The sequence below is a fragment of the Heterocephalus glaber genome, unplaced genomic scaffold (assembly GCF_053883595.1).
Source record: "Heterocephalus glaber isolate CG9 unplaced genomic scaffold, H.glaber_assembly_v1.0 deba00001561, whole genome shotgun sequence".
Taxonomy (NCBI): domain Eukaryota; kingdom Metazoa; phylum Chordata; class Mammalia; order Rodentia; family Bathyergidae; genus Heterocephalus; species Heterocephalus glaber.
In genome coordinates, this window is record NW_028258349.1 from 8,223,849 (window position 1) to 8,243,967 (window position 20,119).

The 20,119-nt window shown below is 37.5% G+C and overlaps 1 long non-coding RNA gene across 1 annotated transcript in view; it reads left to right on the plus strand.

Annotated features, from left to right (window-relative positions):
- LOC110344763 (uncharacterized) overlaps positions 1–15,262 on the plus strand; it is a 30,815-nt gene extending 15,553 nt beyond the window's left edge. Inside the window, exon 3 of the long non-coding RNA XR_002387557.2 lies at positions 15,026–15,262. This is a non-coding gene — a long non-coding RNA (uncharacterized LOC110344763). The remainder of the gene's footprint in view (positions 1–15,025) is intronic.
- The last annotated feature ends 4,857 nt before the right edge of the window (positions 15,263–20,119 follow it).

Consider the following 20,119-nt stretch of genomic DNA (forward strand, 5'->3'; position numbering starts at 1 on the left):
TCCTTCCAGAAAATGGAAGAGGAGGGAGCACTTCCCAACTCATTTACGATGCTGGTATCCCATCCTAGTAAGGATGGGACAGCACATAAAAGGAAAGAACTACAGATCCGTAACTCCTATCCATTTGCACACGGAAATTTTCAGCAACTATTACCATGTATGAAAAGGAATATACACTAGGACTGAGTTAGTTGCTAGAGATACCATAGCAAAATAACAGACACTGGATGCCTTGAACAACAGAAATTTATTTTCTCACAATTCCGGTGGCTAGAAGTTTAAAATCAAAGTATCACCAGATCTGATTTATTCTGATGCTTTTCACTTGCCTTATGCAGATGGCCCCATTCTCAGTTCTGTCTTTGCATGGTCATTTCTTGGTCTGTGTTGTCGGTGTCCTATAAGGACGCCTGTCATGTTGGAATAAAGACCCTCCCAGTGACCCACTTAGGTACCTCTATAAAGTGTCTATCTCCAGATACTCATATTTTGAGGTAATTAGGATTAAGGGTTCAGCATACGAATGGGGAGGCACAATACAGCCCATAACCATGGCTGAGATTTATACCAGGTACGTAAATGTGGCATGATATATGAAAATCCACCGAACCAACCAACGGCTGAAAGCAGAAGATTCATGATTACATCAATGGATGCAGGAAAAGTATCTGAGATACTCATGATAAAAAACATTGAAGCTAGAAATAGAAACAGACTACTTTGACAGTTTTATAAAATACATACATCCACATACACATCCAAGGCCTCTAGCTAACATTTTTATATACTAGAAATGAACAGTGGAAAACCAAATATTGATCTATGACTTAGTACTGGAATTGAAGTAATGCGATACACGATTAAAGACTTAGCTCTGTCACTATCTTGCTGTGCGATTTGGAGTAAGCTGCTTGACCTCTCTGGCCCTGAAGAAGATGTGCAACTACTTCTAGTTTTATTTTCCCAGCACTCACTTCCCTCAGCAGTGCAGATGCTCATTTCCCCTAGACACGAGCAAGAGGAATCCAAATCTTGCTTTGGGACCCCTATAACTGTTCCCTTCCCCACAGAACAAGGGGGTGTGGCTAGATAAAGCCCGTGACTACTACTCTGGACCACACCAGCTAGGTGGGCTCCCTGCCAAGTGACCCAGAGCTCACTTCCTGACCTTCACTGACCTGTTGCGTGGATCCAACCTCCCAAGTCCAGACCACACACCCTGGGCCTGAGTTATGGCCAAATTTCTGCTGTTTGCAAGCAGTGTGGATAGAGCTGGGACCTGCAAGCTTTGTGTCCACACATGTGAACAGGAGGCTTTTTATGACGCAGGAGGGAGCAGGGAAAGAAAAGGAATGAGCAGTAGGCCATAGGGGAGGGACTGGGAGCATTCTCCATGTGTGGCCAAAACTGTGGGGTGTATGAGAGATGCAAGCCTGACCTTGCAGGCTCTTATGAGCTCTACCTGTCAAGACAGGCACATATAATAAGTTTCAGGTGATAGTTTGGTATGTGATTCATAATTTAGGGACAGTTGTATTCTGTGCTGGGCTCTGCAATGGTGAGTTTGGAGCTTGTGTCAGTGGCCTTGGAGGAGTGTCCTCTCCCTAGTCACCTGCAATTCTGGGGAGACAGGGAATCCAGATCCTATGTCCTGCTGCAGAGGCAGTGAGAACCTCTGATTTTACTTTTATTGGCATCCACCTTGCCTGGGCCCTTTAAAGCCAATGATTAGCCATGTGATCTAAGCTCAACTGTATTTTTTTCTTATTTAACTTCAGACCTGGGTGGAATGACACTGGATGAAATGAGATGAATGTAAGTGATGTTCATCTGAGTGGGAGTGGATCTCTGGGTTTCAGTGGCCTTTGCTCTGCTCAGCCTTAAACTCCAGCCTCCCCACTCCATAGATTATGGAAGCTCCTTGATGTCCTTCCCTTTCATGATTAGTTTGGCCAGTAGGTTTCTGTTGATTTTCATCTGAGAATTCTTTGGGTGTCTGTCAGTGACCTCAGAGGGTCTGTCCAGCTCTGATGCTCCATAGTTCAGGCTGCATAAGCTTCAGAGGCTACTGAGCTTTCTCCAAATGACAAGTTTATATTTGTCATTGGGAGGTTTTTTTCAGCTACTGATGCTCACGCAGCATGGGTTAGGCAGAGCTGGTGGACAGGAGAATGGATGAGACAAGCCACTGGACCTAGGAGAAGATGTGCCAGGGACTCTGTAGTAGAGAAGTCTCTGGATTTGGTCTTTATACCAAAGGAAACTCTAGGTCTTAACATTGCTTAATGGATTCTGAATGACCCTGTCATCCAGCCCACAGGCAAAAAGAATCCAACTCCAGTTACATTCTTTTCACTTAATGGTTCAATTCTGCCCAATCCAACAAGCTCAGATTGGTGCCAGTTGAATGTCCTGAAGCTCACTGGATTCCCCAAGGTGGACCTGAATTAGCTTCTGCTCTCAAGGAGCTCACAGCTTTAACTGGCCTTCTCAAAAACACCTCCCTTCTTTCTCCTATGCATCTGAGCAAGGGAGCATTTGCACCAACTTCCAGAGTCTAAGATTGACAGCATTACATTTTAAGAATACCCCCAAATTATGTCTGATTCTTTTGAGTCTATAGAATTGAAAGAATTATACCTTTCTTGGTCTCCCTCAGCTCTCTTTTGTCCATTGCAACCACACATATGGAGAGAGGTGGGTGATTCAGAATAATTCCATTTGGCCAAGGGTAGAGTTGTATTTAAAATACTCCGCAGACTTGATAGTAGATTAAACCTTCTTCTCCTCCAGACTCGTTGCAGTGTTACTGGATTGCAAAGTGGTGGTGGCTGTGTTGTCCTCCTAGTTCTTAGTGCTGGGAGGTTCTGGCAGTGGGTGAAGGTAGAGACATTCGAGGGCTGTATGAGTTTGTTCTTGCATACACAGCTCACTCATTTGTTAGCCCCCTTTGCAGATGACAGGAGGTGCTAGACGGTGCAAAGTAAGATGTGTGGTGCTGCAGGCAGAAACTTGATATGGTGTAATTATTGTACATGAAAATAGACGGAACTGGATATGAAAGCAGAGCAGACCATGTCTCACCATGCTGAGAAAGGAGACATCACCCCACATTGCATCTGCATGTGCCTGAAAGTGCATTTGAGTCTCTGAAAATGGCACATGCACCAAAAAAGTACAAATGAACACCTCATTGTTAGGAGTGGGGAGAGGGGTGAAGGCAGATGAACACAGACATGAATTCAAACTACAATCCCACAATCCATCTTTTGGTTTCAAATTTTACTCGACTGTCAGAAATTGCAATCATCTTTTCAGAACCAAACTAAAGCCATGCCAATTCTTTTTGAGAGGTATGCAGAAAAATTCACAATTACTCTTCAGACTGGACTCAGCAAGTTGTGCCAGGCTAGGTCAAGGGGAGATGAAAGACAGAAAACATGTGTTTTAAGAAACTGACTAGTTTATTGGAGAATCTAAAGATCAGTGCCATCATGTTTGAAAATACAATCTGCAGTTGACTGTTATTATGCGGAGTTTAAAAAGTGATGTCAACAACGCAGATGGTTTATTGAGAAGGTACAGTGTCTCTGGAGTGGATTCAGCTATATAAAAGGGAGAAACAGGTACTGTCACCTCACTACTCATAGAGGTGAGTATCCAGAGGATGTGTGTGAGCAAACAGGAAGAAAAGGGAAAGGCCACTTTTGGAGGCATAAGGCAATGAGAATTCAACTGCTGGATGGAAACTTGATTAGAATCTAGTGATTGCTTCCTCCCTTATCAGCCCTTACAGTTCCTGATTATAAAATATCAGGGTAAAATACTGCCTCATGTTACAGAGGGTAGGAAAGAATTACAAAGAGTGGGGCATGGTGACGTCTTATTGAGACAGGTGTCACGATAGCAGCATTGATCCTCAAAGTTTTACCAGGTTTTGAGTTTTCATTTTCTGTTAGTTTGTTGGTCACATCACCTCAGCCAATGGAAAGGCAGAATAAAGTAACCTAAGGTCTCTGAGAAGTATTGTTGAGTTTTTAGAAAAGAAGGATGCTGGGTGTCCTCTCCACCAGACAGTTTCTTCCTTTGGGTCTACAACTACTCTCTCCCAAGAGGCAGAACACATACAGCTGCCACTACTGAGAGGCACCTGTAAGGGTGACTTTCTGAAACTGCTCTTGAAATACACTTAAATATGTGAAAGTCACTCCTGGAGGTGAGGCCATATTGAATGCAAAGTGATCATCACACCTCTTGCAATCTTATTTTTATACCTCTTTCCTGGAGCTAGAGGAACACCGGCTAGCTAGAGGGAACTGGAAATAGACTTTGGGCTGCTGATTCCACCATAATACTTCTGGGCCAAGACAATAATAGATCACATGTTTATACTTGTGCTTCACCTCCCATAGCTTTCATGGATCCTTACTCCACTGCTTTGAGGTCGCTTCCATGTTTGACTCTTGAGTAAATGAAGGATAATGAAGAACCAGGCTTATGCGGGACCTCAGGTGGGACTTCCTGTCGAAAACTGTATGTGGCTCGGAGACCTTAATTTAGCGCCACTGCCTTCCCCATCTCACATGCGCACGTACGCACTTACGCACGCATGCACGCACTCACGCACACAGGCACCTCTACCCACATAACAAGACAGACAAATGGGGAAGATAGGAGAAACACCATCACCCCAAATAGGAGCCTGTAGACTCTGTTGTCAGCAGGTGGAAGAAATTTATCTCGGTAGCAATGTCTTTAGAAATACAAATTGAAATGAGAGAAACAATACATAATGACAGACTTTAATTCGCTGTTACGCATATTTGCTTTTGACAGACCAAATAGGGACAACGTGAGACCAACTCAGTAATACAGTATTTTACCATATACAGAATGCACTTGTGGTTTGAATCAGGAATGGGCCCCAAAGCCTCATGTGTTCAGAGGTGGAGTTCTGGGAAGGTGTTTGGATTCTGGGGTCATTGTACTCTTCTGTGGATTAATCCACGGATGAGTTCAGAGTTGAATGTACTCTTAGCAGGTACGACCTGGTTGCAAGTGGGATCTGCTTGGAGGTAGGTCCCTGGGTGTGACTCAGAAGGGTGCATCTCCCTCCTGGCTCCTTCCCTTGCTCCCTGTTTCCTGCCCACCATGACAAGAACAGCTTTCCTGCACCCAGATCTTTCCACTGTACTGTTTCTGCCTTGAAGCCAGCCAACCAGACACTGTACCTGTGAGTCCAAATAAGCCTCTCCTCCTTTAAATTGTGAGGATCAGATATTGTGTATCAGGAACAAGAAAAATGACTAAGACAGCATTATTTTATAAGACTCATATAATATTCATTATAGTTTGATCTTATCTTGACAAAAATACCAACAAACTTCCGAAAATCAGGAATTTATGCCTCACAATAAAACCAAAATATAACTAAATAATAATAATGAAAATATTTAGAAAATAATCATTGGGAAGTTAAGCAATACTTTTAAGTGTTTACTTGTCAAATACAAATTCAAAATTTTGATTACATATTATATAAGAATAACAATGAAAAAGGTATATAACAAATCTCATAAAGTTTCTCTCACAGAAATATGTAAAATGTTACATACTTTTACTATCTACCAAAAATTTTAATAAGTTGTACATTAACTTAAAGACTTACAAGTATAACTATTAAAAACTTCACAGAAAATATGAAACCAAATATTTAAGACAAGCATTAAAATAAATTAGAAAAAGCAAAGAAGTAGAATATATTGAGTACATATGTACATTTTGTAGGTATATAAAACAGTGATGTGTTGCTTAATGGCAGGGATACTTTCTGAGAAATGCATAGTTGGATAATTTCATCATTGTGCAGAAATTATGGGGTGTATGTTCATAAACATAGATGGTGTAGGTCAGTCATTCAACATGGCCTGTTGATGTAATCAAACACAAGATATATGAGGATGATGCAGGCATAACATAACATAAAACTAACCATTTTTAATAAGTAGGGGTAGTAATCTAATGACAAAAAAATAAATACGTAAACCAATAACATAGTCATTTATTATCAAAATCAAGTTTATGTACTGCACCTTATTGTGTGTGATACGCTTTTTTTGAGGTACTGAGATTGAACCCAGGGCCTTTGCATTGAGCTGTATCTCCATCCCCTCTTTAATTTTTTTTTTTTTCAGACAGATTCTTGCTAAGTTGCTAAGTTTCCCAGCTGGGCTTGAACTTGTGATCCTCCTGTCTCAGCCTCTCAGGTGCTGGGATTACAGGCGTGTGTCACCACATCTGTCATGTATGTACTATACTTTCATAGGACTGGCAGTGTAGTAAGTTTATTTATACCAGCATCACCCTAAACATTCCGATGATGTGTTGTTCTAGAATATGACAATGGCTATGACATCACTAAGTGCTAAGATTATTTTCAGTTCCATTATAATCTTATAGGACTACTGTTTTATATGCAGTTCATCATAAACCAAAATGTCTTTATGTGGCATATGACTGTAAATGGAAAAATTGATGGTAAATTATACAAGAAAAATTTTATGTTCAGAAACTCAGGGAGCCTTGTCTATGCATATTATCAAGCTATGATAATAAAATCAGTATGGTTTGGCTTTCTCAGACAAACTAAATGTTCCAGCAGAGAAAATTCAGAAGTATGCATCCTACAAATGTTGATAACTTATGTTTTCATCTTCATTTTGCTTGAAATATTTTAAAATTATTAGTACCTCTTTGATTCATGTGCTATTTAGAAATATATTATTACATCTCTAGATATTTAGGTGGTGGTGGTTCACTTTATTTCTATTAATTGATTTCTAGTTTTGTTTCCTTATGGCCTGAGGTCAGACATCACATGATTTCGGTTCTTTTAAATTTTTTAAGGTGCATTTAATGGCCCAGAATGTGGTACATGCTAGTGACTGTCCCTTGGGAACTTGAGAAGAATTTGTACTCTGGTGTTGTTGGATGAAGCACTGTAAATATCAATTAGAGTCAACTGATGGTTCTCTCCAGTTTGACCATATTCTTTTTGGTTTGATTGATCTGTCATTTACTATTGATGGAAGAGTGTTGAAGTCTCTAACTATAACAGTGGAATTGCCTATTAGTTTTAGCTTCATACAGTTTGACCTGTTGCTAGGACAATTCACATTAAGTATTACTATGTTTTCTTGGAGACTTTTCTGTTTTATCATTATGTGATGCTCTTCTTTAATCTTGGTAATTTTACTTGCTCCGAAGTCTAAGTTGTTTGAAACTATTTGGTGTTACAAACTTAAATACTGTATATATGGTATCTCTCATTTGAGTGAGGCAAAGTACAAAGATAATAATAAGGATGGATAGAAGGGGACAAGGACATAGATCTCTTGCAATAGGGAAGAGGACCAAGGGAACAAGGGCAAAGTGAGGAGGAGAGGAAAGGGAAATAAGAATAAAGTTATGCCATGTACAGGAACCTAATAAGCTTAATTAATGTCAACATTATATGCCATAACATGAGCTAAGATTAGTGATATCAACAGGAATAAAAATTGGGATAGGTAAACTGGAGAGGAGGGAAAGAGAAGGAGATTTAAAAAAAGAAAGGTGTAATTTGTGCATGTAACCATTCCCTAAGATGGTTGTAAACTGCATGTACTGAAAACATGTACTAATTAAATAAAATTTTAAAAACAAAAATTACATGGTGTTGGATTACTGTTAGTATGATATCTCTTTCTCCATTCTGTCATTTGATGTGTCTCTTTATGAAAATGGACAGCATTTTAATTGGATTTCTTATTTTAATCCACTTTGACATATTCTTTTAATTGGTATATTTAGACCATTCACGTTTAAAAGGATAGATAGTTGGAGTGCTAGCTACCATATTGTAAATACTTCTGTTGTTTTGTTTCTTTGTTTCTTTCACTCTTATTCTGACTTCTTTGGTTGTAATTAAGCATTTTCTGTGATTCCATATTCTCTTCTCTATTAGTATATTAATTATACTTCTTATTAAATTTGTTACCAGTTGCACTAGAACTTGCATTCATTTCCACTAATCCAAGTACTTTCAAATAACACTGAATCACTTCATGGTTAGTACAGGTACCATTTAACAGTATCCCTAATTCCTCCTCCTATCCCTCAATAACATTATTGTTATTCATTTTCCTTATCTTCAAGTTGTAGTCACCCAACAATTGCTGCTATTATTACTTTAAATAACTAATTATCTGTCTGATCAATGGAGAATACAAAAAATAAGACATTTGACCGTCAGTGATTACTTCACTAACACTTTCTCTGTGGAGATCCAAGTCTCTGGCTTATATTATTTTCCTTTTCTCTAAACTCTCTATTGTTTAGAACAGTAAAAATTTAGAGAGAAAATAAGTGTTCAATAGTCAAACAAAACTATGATAAATCCACAAAATGGAAAACTATAAAGCCATTGATAATGACATGAGCTTCTGTCTTTGTCTCATTCTGTGCCATCTCACAGGTACAATAATTAATCACAGTGGGGGAAAGTTCACCAGGACAAATTCCAGGCTTCTAGAGAGCATCTTTCAGGAAGTGTCAGCCATTGCTATTTCCTCCTGTACTTCTGAGAGTGGTTCCCACCCTTGGTGAAGTGGAAGAGATTACAAGGAAGGAAAAAAACGGGCCCAAGAATGTGCAGGTGGACATGGAATGTGGATCATAGACAAGAGTGGGAGGGGATCTGAGAGCAGAGGTCCCCACAGAGGCCTGGGAAGTGCAATTCTCACAATACCTGTAGGAGACTGCAGAGGGGGCTTTTCCTTAGGCCTGATTATCACTGGAATTGTTACTGGAGGGGCTGAAATATCACCACTTTTCTTTACCATGCACTACCTTTGTCTGCCTCCCATACAATAAACTAAGATTATTTGTTCTCAGAGATTCAGGAAAAGGAGATGCCAAGAAGGAGAAGGACAAAATGCATCTCTTTCTTCACAATTTCAGCAGCTCACACCCTTGGAAGAAATGAAGGATTCTAGGGATGGGAGATATTTCAAAAGAAATCATCAAGACTAAGAGTGTCCTCTTCAAAATGGGACAGAAAGTCAGGCTAGAGTGAAAGGAGGGTGGAGGAAGAGGCCAGTATTCCCTGCATAGGTCCCTATGATCTATACCCTAGGCTGAGTCCTAAAGAGTAAAGAATAACTCAAGCAAGTTTGCAGGAATGATAAAGCAGCCATGCCTTTCTTGCATAGTTTTCTGGAAAGAACACCAAAGAGACAAGAAGCTTAGTAAAGGCAGACAAGGTTTTAGGAAACCTGATGGAATTTCCATACAGCAACAAGGTATAAGTGCAACAAATGCATCCATCTCCATATGTTTGAGGGCAGTAGGTGAGCTGGTGGAAGTGGTGAGGATCTCAAGAGTGGCCCCATTTAGCTGGTGGGATGGATCGATGCTCCAGACTAGATATGGTGGTAGGTACATCGGTAAATGTCAGGGGAGACGAATGACACTGAGCATCAGAGTGCTGCTCTCCACCTTCAACTTGGCACTGTGCAAACCCCAGAGAGAACTGTGAGGAACAGCCCTACCCTTCACTGAACTGAAATTTCTATATCCATGGTAAAATGATTGCTTAGAATGGATGTCAGTTGAGTTAAGACATAGTTATATTTGTCAAACACTTATGTTTGTAGACTAAGAATCCTATTTTAAAATTTTTCGTGTTAATTTTTTGTCTCTGACTTCCTTGGGGTAATGATGTGAGGTAAAGGAAGAGCAAGTAGAACTATCACCGAGTTGTTGGATCTGAAGATCTGATCCCACTAAGAGTTAAAGCAAGCCATTTCTTACCCAAACTGAGGAAGCCAGCAGCTCTGATTGTAAACAAGGAATTAATGAGTGCATCAAAGACAATGTTGAGATTGCATAAAAAGTGAGCAGTTCACACCTTTTTTTCAAAGTTAACTTTGTTTCAGTTAAAAAACCTGATAAATGTTTTCAATTAACAGTTACAGAAAAAGAAAATTATATTGCAAATTCATGCAAAATCTTTCTTCAAAATCACTTGCCTAATTACACAAATCAATTCTTCAGACTGAGATTCCAGCTCCAAAATAGAAAGTACAGATGTTTCAGACGCAGTTGCCTGAGTAAGGTGGATATCTCAGGGTGGTCTGCCCTGGCCTCTGCTTCATAATGTCAGAGATCATAGAAACCTAGTCTTTGAGAACCAAGTGCTGCTCCATGAAGAGGTCAGCACAGTGTCTAGGACATCTATCTCTATATCTGGTCCTTTCTCCTTTTGCAGGCAAAATGAATAATAAACCCTTCACCCAGGGAGTGTTGCAGAATCTGTTAGTTATGGAGCAATTAAGTGTTCCCTAGCAGCCACAAACAGACGTGTGGATGCTGTTATACTATGATCCAAATAAATCATTGTCATTGTTCTCATTGCTAACAACACTATTCTCATTGTTGTCATCATTTATTTATTTATTTTGGTTTTTGAGACAAGGTCTCATTATGTAGCTCAGGCTGGCCTTGAACTCATGATGATCCTCCAGCCTCAGGCTCCAAGGTGCTGAGATTACAGGCATGTATCACCATGCCTAGCAGTCATCATTGTTTAAGAACCTTGTGATCATTTGGATGGATGGAACTGGGCTTGGAAGGCCTGTGTGCTAAACTGACTTGGCCTTTAGCAGGTTGTTTAATCTTGGCAAGTTGCTTTCCTGCTCTGGATTCTATACTATGCGTGGTAACTGAATGGATGGTCTAGGTGAGCCCCTAGAGACATCCGGGGCCTCTTCTCGGCATTATCTACTGTCACACACTTGTCTGTTTTCATACTTCATGAATCTTTAGGGGTTTTGAGGGCAAAGACCTCTCATCTTGTGGACCGCAGTACCTTTCAGGGGGCCTGCCTGTGCCTGTCTTAACAGTATGTACCTAATACTCACTGGCTGGTGCTGATTATGTCTGGAGATTGAGGGAATGGAGGAAACAGAGATGTGAGGAGTCAGAACAATACTGTGGCAGTGTATGGCAAGAACTGCATTCTCAGCCCTGGTGTCTACACCAGTGTGTCTGTAAGATGCACTGAGTAATATCATGGCCAGAGTTTCCTACATCAACTCTTGCTTCATAACAAACCATCCCCTTAAAGCTCATTAATGGCTGAACATAACAACCTAAAGTTTATGGTTTTCCTTTAGTCTATAATTTAGCTAGATGGTCACACGACCCGCACTGGGCCCAGCTGATCTCACTAGTGGTAACTCTTGCTTCTGTGGAAAGTTAGTGGACCAGCTGGGTTAACTGTCTGGGTGGCCTCAGTTGTGTAGCTTTTCCCCTTCTGTGTGGGCTGTTATCTGGCATCGCAGTCCAGGTTTGTTCACAAGGGTATATAGCCTTCTAAAAGTGACTAAAGTGTTACATGTGACCTTTAGGGTTCAGATTGGGACCATCACAGCATTGTTTCTTCAGCATAATCTTGGCAAAAGTGTCAAAGAGTAGCCCAGAGGAGAGGAGCAATAGATTATTTCTTCACCCTGGAGGTGAAGGGTCATGTACACAGAAGGGGGAAATTGTTGAGCCAGTTTGGAATCATTCTACCACAGTCAATCCTATGTCACATCCCTTCCACATATAAAATACATTACACTCTCATAAGAAACACACACACACACACACAAATGTTTCATGCAAGCAAGGCATCACATACTAAATCCAAGATTGTGTGATTTATATCAAGTTTGGCACCAGATCTTCTTGATCCTGAGAAATGTGAACTTTGAAGCCAAGTTATGAGATCCTACACATCCCACATATAATATCTCACCAGATAGTAACCAACAATGAAGCACTCCTTTACATAAGTTGAAATAATTGGTAATACAGAGTAATGACTGGTCTACAGTACTTCTGAAATCCTACTGTGTAAATGGTGGTATTATGTGAATAGGCCATGGTTCTACAGAAGACTTATCTATTAATTTTCACAGATCTTGTGTCTCTCATTTGAGACATTGTTCATTTGCTATTATCCTCTTTGATTATGTGTAAAGTAGTTACCTGTCCTGGCAATGAGTTGCTTAGTAAGACTGACTCTTGACCTCAGGAAAGAAGGCTAGAAATGACCTTATAGTTTGAAAAAAATCTCAATCCTTTTTTTAGGCTCTAGAATCATTTTGGTAGTTTAACTCCCTTAAAAACTCTGGGGGCTTTCTCTGTATCCAATTATTATCTACTTCATGCTTCAAAATCCCCGTCTAAAATGGCTTCTGTGACAGACTCCCTCTTTGATGTTATTGCTTGTTTGGAGTTAGTCTTCCATGTTCTTTTTTTTTTTTTTTTTTTTTTTCCTCTCCTGTACTGGAAATCAAACTCAGGACATTGTGCTTGACAAACAGGGATGGTGCCACTGAGCTAAAACCCCAGCCCTGAGTCTTCTATGTTCTTAAACTTCCCTTTAGTGGAACTAGTAAGGTCTATATAATGTAAATAAAGAGTCTTAAAGTCACTCATTGATTTTTTTCTTTATACTTAGGGATCATTTTATTTTATCTAAAATGTATATACAATAAAACTAATTTATCTTGCATGTATACTTCTGTGAACTATAACACACGCATACTCTTGCATAACCACCATCACATCCCAGTACATTCTCTATTGCAACAGAATACGAGATTGAAAAATATAGAGAGAAATATAGATTTATTTGGCTCATAATTCTGGAGTCTAGTAAATCCAAAGAGCCTGAAGGCAGTGACCAGAGAAGGCTTTTGTGTTGCATGGTCTGGTGATGGAAAAATGGAAGGCCAAGTGAGCATATGTGGAAGAGACAGAGGAAGAGAGACAGACTAGCTTTTCATCAATTGCTCTTGCAGTAGCTAACCAACTCTTGTGATAATGACATTAATCTACTCAGGAGGGCTTTGCCTCCATAACACAATGCCTTCTTACCAGATCTAATCTCCAAACCCTGCTGTGTTGTAGATTACATTTCCAACGCATGAATTTGGGAGATATGCTCATGATAGAAATAGAAGACCATTCAATCTCCCTAATAACACTTTGTTGTGTTATTTTTTTAAAGACACATTTTCCTCCAGTCTTAACTTTTGGTAACAACTAATCTGCTTTCCATTCCTCTAGTTTGTCTTTTCAAGAAAGTCAAATAAATAGACGCATGTGGCCTATAAGTATACACCACTAGATTTAGTGTAATGCCTTCAAGTTTTTGTTTGTATTAATAATTCTTTCACTTGAACTGATAAGTAGGATTCCAATGTATGGATATACCAGTGTGTAAGTAACATTCATCCATTTGTGTTGCTATTGTGGAACAATTATGAATAGGACCTCTGTAAACATTTGTGCACAAGTCTTAGTATGGACGTAAGTGATATAAAAATGTCTAGGGTAAATATTTATGAGTGAGATTCACATGTTATGGGGTTCATGTGTATGTTTGACTTAAAATGATTACTGTTTCCCACAGTACTTATAGTATTTTACATTCCCATCAGCAATGTATAGCGTTTCAGTTGCTCTCCAACTTCACTAACATTTGATTGTGTCAGCATTTTAAATTGTATCCAATGTACTATGTGGATAGTGATTTCCATTTTAGCTTTAATTTACATTTCCCCAAGGTCTAGTGATGAACATATTTTTATTGACTTATTTTCCATCTGTATATCATCTTCAATGAAATATTTGCATTTTTTATTATTTTCTCATTGGATTATTTGTTTTTCTTTTGAGATTTGAGTTTTGTATATATATTACATATGAGTCTTTTTTCACATATGCTATTTGGAAATATGTTTCCCAGTTTGTAGCTTTTTCTTCATCTTCTTAACAAGATTTTTTACAAGGCAAACATTTTAAATGTTTATGAAGTCCAATTTATTGATATTTTTCTTTGATAAATCATGCTATAGGTGTCATATCTAAGAATTGTTCACCAAGCACTTTGTGTTGAAGATTTTCTTATGTATATTCTTTTTAGTTTTATAATTTTATTTTTAAATCCATGGTTGATTGTGAGTTAACTTTTGTATCAGCTGTGAGTTTTAGATTAAGATAAGCATGTATGAATGGATATATGGTTGTATGGATAGATGTGAACACCTAATCTCCAACATCATTTATTCCTTTAATTACTTTTGTCCCTTTTACATAAATCTGTTGGTTGGAATCAGCATGGGGCTATTTCTGGGTTCTCTATTCTGTTTCACTGATCTATCCATGGTTCCCTCCACAAATATCATACAGCCTTGATTATTGTAGTTACACACTAAGTCTGGAAGTAGGACTGTGTAATTTCTCTAAATTTATTCTTTTCTTTCAGAATTATTTTGGTTACTCTAGTTCTTTTTGGTTCTCACATATGTATCTTAGAATAATCTTGTCTATATCTAGAAAAAAATCTAGCTGGGATTTTGATAGGAACTGAGTTAGATCAGTGTATCAATTTAGAAAGAACTGACGTCTTTACTACGTTTAGTCTTCCAAATTAGCAAGATAGTAAAAAAAATATGTACACACACACACACACATATTATTTATTTCCACATGTTGAAAACTATAATTGGGCATTTTTCACCTATAAGGATTTCCTAAGCATTTTTCATGAATTTGTTGAGAGTTCCCCCACTATATTTTCAGACTCCATTGTCCATCCAGTCCCAGAGCCAATGTTATACCCTACAGACATTTGTTGCATCAGCACTTCACTTTCATTTTTAAAATTTTTATTAGTACATATTTGCAGTATATTCATCTTGGGGACTTGGTACATGTACATAGCACATCTTAATTCTTTTTGTATCCCCTTCCCTAACATCTCTCCTCCCTTTCTCCATCTATTGGCCCCCTTCCCATTTATGAAAGATCTAGCTCCCTGCTTCCTGTTATCTATTGTCTTAGTCACTTTCACCATTAATTGAAAAAAGTATTAGATACCCACAATTTAAAGGAGGAAATGTTTATTTTGGCTCATATTTCAATCCAGGTCAGCCAGTTCTGAAGGATGAACAGCATGGCAGATGAGCATGGTGGAGGAGAGCTGCTTGTGTCATGGCAGAGTGGAAGCACAACACATCAAGGGAGAAGCCAGGAAGAAAAATATATCTTCAGGGTCATTTCCTATCAGACCTCAAATCCTAACACCAAGAAAGCTATAGGATCCCATAATCCAACCACCTCCCAAATGCCCCATCTATGAGCTTACTGGGGTTATGGGGGACATCAAAATATAAATTTTAACATCTACCTTTTATTTTGGTCTTTATTTATAATTTGGGTTAGTCATTTAAGAAGCCATGCAATATTTAAGGTTGTGTGTCTGGTTTATTTCACTTAATATTATAGTATTGAAATGCATCCATTTTCCTACAAATGACTCAAATTTATCCTTCTTTATAACAGAGGAGTATTCCATTGTGCATAAGAAGCACATTTTCTTTATCCATTTATCTGTTGATGGATGTATAGGCTGTTTCCAATATTTAGCTATTACGAGTTGTGCTGCTATAAATGTAGGCATGCACATATCATATAATATGATCCCTAACTCTTTTGGGAAGATACCTAGAAGGAGTACATCTGGGTCAAATGGAAATTTTATTTTTAAATTTTTGAGGGATCACCATAGTGATTTCTGCAGTGGTTGTGCTCGTTTGCATTTACATAAAAAATGTAGAGGTGTTTCTTCCCAACAGTCTCACCAGAATTTGTTGGTATTTAATTTCTTCATGATAGCCATTCTTCCTAGAGTAAGATGGAATCACAATGCTCTTCTAATTTCCATTTCTCTAGTGTTGAACATTTTTTGTATATTTATTGACCATTTTTACTTCTTCAAAGAAGTGTCTATTCATTTTCACTTGCCCATTTCTTAATTGAGTATTTTATTTTGAGGGGGTCTAGGTTTTTGAGTTCTTTATATATTCTAAAAATTTGTTTTTTCCTGAGGAGTAACTAGAAAAAATTTTTTTTCCATTCTGTAAGTTGTCATTTATTTATTGTTTGTTTGTTTGTTTGTTTGTTTGTTGAGACAGGGTCTTCCTGTGTAGTTTAGACTGGCCTTGAACTCACTATGTAGCCTAGGCTGGCCTCCAACTCACAGCTATCCTTCTGCCTCAGCCTCTCCAGTGCTGGGATTACAGGCCTGTGCCACTATGCCCAGCTTGTAGGTTGTCTCTTCACTTTGTTGGTTGTTTTCTTTGCTATACAAAAGATTTTCAACTTGATATTATCTCATTGTTGATTCTTGTTGTTATTTCTTAGGCAGTTGGGTCTGTTTGGAAATTCCTTGCCTATACCTATGTCTTCAGTAGTTTTACCTATTTTGTCTTCCAGCAGATTAAGTGTTTTTGTTTTAATATTTAGATCTTTAATCCATTTTGATTTTATTTCAATACATGATGAGTGAAATGGGTCTAGAATCAATCTTCTGCATGTATAAATATAATATATAATATTATATTATATATATAATCAGTTTCTCTGGAATCATTTGTTTAAAAGGCTATCTTTCCTCCAGCATATGTTATTGGCCCCCTTGTCAAAGATGCGGTAGCTAAATGTGCATAGGATTGTTTCTGCATCCTCTATTCTGTTCCATTGATCCATGTGCCTTTTTCACTTCTAATTTTATTAATAAGGGCCTTTTCTTCCCTCTTTAGTAAAATTGGTTAAGGATTTGTCTATTCTTTCAAAGAATGAACTCTTTGATTCATTTGTTCTTTTACTGATGTTTTTCTTTTCAATTTTATTAATTTCTGCTCTGATCTTTATAATTTCTTCCTTGTACTAGCTTTGGATTGTTCATGTATTTCTAGGAGAGTGAGGTGCATGATTAGGTTATTTATTTGAAGTTGCTTTGTCTTTCTGATGTGCATTCACAGCTATAAATACCCCTTTAGGACTGTTTTAATTTTTTCCCATAGGTTCTGGTATGTTGTACCAGCATTATCATTTGATTCTAAGAACTGTCTAATTTCTTCCTTGATTGCTTCTGTGACCTGTGAATTATTCAAGAATGTATTGTTTAATCTCCATGTGTTTGTATAATTTCTGTGGTTTCTTTGGCCCTTAATATCTAGTTATACTGTAACACTGTTTCATAATATACATGGGATAACTTGGATTCTCTTGTATTTATTAAATATGTTTCATGGGCTAATGTGTTGTCTATTTTGGAGAAAGTTCCATGTGCTGCTGAGAATAATGTTTGTTCTCTTGTTCTAAGGTGGAACACTTTATAGCTATCTATAATGACAATTTGTTTGAAAGTGTGGTTCAATATCATATTTGCTTGTTGATTTTTATATCTAGTTGATTTGTCTGTTTTTGACAGTGAGTATTGAGGTTCCCCAATTATAATTATGGTGTTGTTTATTTGCTCTTTTATGTTCAGTTGTATTTGTTTTATGAAATTTGATGTTCCAGTGTTTAGAGCACATATATTTGTGTTATCTCTTCCTGTTGAATTGTTCCTTTAATCAATATGTATCAACCTTCTGGTCCTTTTCTGATCAGTTTTGGTTTGAAGTTCACTTTGTCTGAAAACAGGATAGATACTCCTGCTTTTTAGGGGTTCTCTTTGCATGGAATATTGCTTTCTTTCCTTTGATTTTTAGTTATTAATTTCTTTTAAGATTAAATATGTTTATTTGTGTATAGAATACCATTTGGTTTTGTTTTTTGATTCAATCTGCCAATCTATGTATTCTGATTAGAAATTTGAGAACATTTACACTGAAAAGTACTGATTTATTCCTGTTATTGTATTATTTTCTTATTGTTAATCCCCCCCACCTTGCTTAATTGTTCATCCTACTTGGTATATTTATTCCATAGACATTTTGGCATTGTTAGCATCATTGTTTCTAGGATATCCTTGATAATTTTTTAGAGTGCTAGTCATGAATTGGTGGTCATGAATTCCTTCAGTTTTTTTTTTCTTTTAGTCATCGAAAAATTGTATTTCTCCATCTATTTTGAAATATTGGTTTGCAGGATATATTAGTGTGGTTTGGAAGTTATTTTCCTTTAAGGCTTGAAACACTTCACTCCAAGATTTCCTGACCTTTAAGGTTTGTGTTGAGAAGTAAACTGTAATTCTAATAGGTTTACCTTTATAAGTGATTTGTTGCTTTTTCTCTAAAAGCTTTTAAGATACTGTCCTGTGTTCTGCGATTTTGACTATGATGTATCATGGAGAACTTTACTGATTGTGGCTATTTGAGGTTCTATATGCCTTGCTTATCTGTGCATTGTATTCTTTTCCCACACATGGGAAGTTTTCTGCTATTATTTCTATAAATAGGTTTTTAATTGATATTTGTGCTGTCTTCTGATTTTTCACTACTTCTAATTCATCTATATTAATGTTCTTTGCATCATCTAGCAGCTGTTGGTTCCATTTTTTCATGTTCTCTTGTTGTTTTCAAGGTCTCTGAGTATATGGTCACTTGTATCAGCCCAAGCTTCTAGTTCTGACACTCTTCTCACATTGATCACTTCTTCTGTCCATATTTTTAATAGAACTTGTTTATCTCCTGGATTTCTGTTTGGTACCTTTTCATGGAATCTAGTTCTTTGCTAAAAGGTTCATTCATGTTTTGTATCATTTTATTTAGCTTAACTAGCTTTTTATTGGTGTTGTCTGTAAGCTCACTGATTGTTTTGTTTATTAAGGTCATTACAGTTTTTTATCATGTTTGAGGTCTCCAAGGACCTTTTTGATCTTTTTTGTTTGTTTGTTTCCTCTTTTATCATTTGTATAATTCAGCTGTTTGGCTTTGATTTCCTTCACATCAATACACCATGCAATTGGGAAGTTGGGAGTTTGGGGGGTCATTTTGTTGTCTTATTTTCTCTATTTTGTTGTCTTGTTTCTATTGTTCTTGTGTGTGTGTGTGTGTGTGTGTGCACACTGAAAGTTGCAGGTCAATTATAGCAGAAAGACTTTGTTGTTAGCATAGAGATCTCTTTAGTTAATATCGGATTTCCAGTGATCCACTCTAGGCCTTGGCAAGTATAGGCTTTTGCCTTTGTCCCAAGATCCAACCACCTCTGTTAATTTGGAGAGGAGAGGGTACAGTGTAACTGGCCCAACATTTAGTTCTATGGAAATGAACCATAGTATTTTTGATGACACAAAGTCAAAATACACATTAGCATCAGGAAAAACCAAGTAATAGCAATAACAATGTCACTTTGTCAATAGCAACAAAATCAGCATAATAAGGAGTCAAAGACAGACTATGGTAGTCAAAGAAAAACTTACGGTATTGACATACCATAAGAACTAATAAAAGCTACCACTATACCACTCATAAACATAGAAAAGAGATTTGTATTGTAATGCAGACACAAAGATAAACCAAATATTGACATACAGTAAATGTCTACTAAATGCAACAACTCTACCACCATTAACAATAGAAAAGAATTCAACATTAATAGCATAAAGTCAAGTAACTATCTGAAAAGTAATAAAGCTTAATAATAGTACTAATAAAATGGAGTGGTTCAGGAAGATGAAAATGAAAGTAAAATTTGAAGAATAAAGAAAAGGAAGCTAAGGAGAAGAGAAAAGTGACATAAAGGAGTCTATTTAATTAAATAAATTAATAGAATTAGATAAAAGTAAACAGAAAAGAGCAAACAACAAGAAGAAAAAGAAAAAAGAAAAATTTAAAAACTCCAATGACCCATAAAACAATGAAGAAAAAGATAAATGGCTCTCTCAAAATTCTTCCATGTTTTGTTTCTTTCCAGGTATGCAGTACTGGAATCCACCAGATATGAGGGAGGGATGAGGAATCACTACTCAGACCTATTTTTTTCCACTATCATATTTCTGTATGTGAATGCTGAATCCTTCCCTACCTGTCCTGTTGGGCATGGTCAGTCAATGGTGTCCACCCAGGGCTCTGCTCCCTCCAGCTACTCTCAGTTTCTGTGTCCCTTTGTGTACTTTAAGTCACAATTTTCTCCACCTGCCTTTATGATATGTGAGTTTACAAGGTGCTTCCCTGCTCCAGAGACCCCTCTGTTGGTATACCCTAGGCTATGGCAACTGTCTAAGCTAAGA